Below are 683 nucleotides of genomic sequence, written 5' to 3'. Positions count from 1 at the left end.
ATTCTTAACTTTCCCCTTTTTCTCTCACCCTAAAGCCAAATCCTGGACGTTCTCTCTTCAAAAATGTAGCCAAAATGTGATCGATTCCTTACAATACTTCTGCTAGCTTCAAGCCATCATCATTGTCTCTCACTTAAAATATTACAGTGTCCTCACAGCTGTGCTCCCTAATCTTACTCTTGATTATTAAGAGCTTCTCAGACTTCATTTTGCAGGTTTATCAAAAGGCACTTTTTATAAAGTGAGAATGCTAGCAATAGACTGGGAGGCATATGAAGTTTTATTTATTTATTTACTTTAATGGAACACAATGAATTTGCATGTCATCCTTGCACAGGGTGCCATGCTCATCTTCTCTGTATTGTTTCTTTTTTTTGAAATTTTTTTTTTTTAAATTTCAATAGATTTTTGGGGGAACAGGTAGGGTTTGGTTACATAAATAAGTTTCTTATTGGTGATTTCTGAAATTTTGGTGTACCCATTACCCAAGGAGTATACAGTGTACCCAATTTGTAGTCTTTTAACCCCACACTTGCCCCTGAGTCCTCAAAGTCCAATGTATCATTCTTAATGCTTTTGCTTCCTCATAACCTAGCTCCAACATATGAGTGAGAACATGGCATTTAGTTTTCCATTCCTGAGTTACTTCACTTGAATAAGTCTCCAATTCCATCCAGGTTGCT

The 683-nt window shown here is 36.3% G+C and overlaps 1 pseudogene; it reads right to left on the bottom strand.

The window, feature by feature from the left end:
- Positions 1-294: 294 nt before the first annotated feature.
- Positions 295-395, bottom strand: LOC120367001 (U6 spliceosomal RNA; annotated as a pseudogene).
- Positions 396-683: the final 288 nt, after the last annotated feature.

Source organism: Saimiri boliviensis, chromosome 17, assembly GCF_048565385.1.
Source record: "Saimiri boliviensis isolate mSaiBol1 chromosome 17, mSaiBol1.pri, whole genome shotgun sequence".
In the NCBI taxonomy this organism is placed as follows: Eukaryota; Metazoa; Chordata; class Mammalia; order Primates; family Cebidae; genus Saimiri; species Saimiri boliviensis.
Note: the sequence above shows the minus strand (reverse complement) of the source record. Positions and strands in the feature narration are given on the sequence as shown.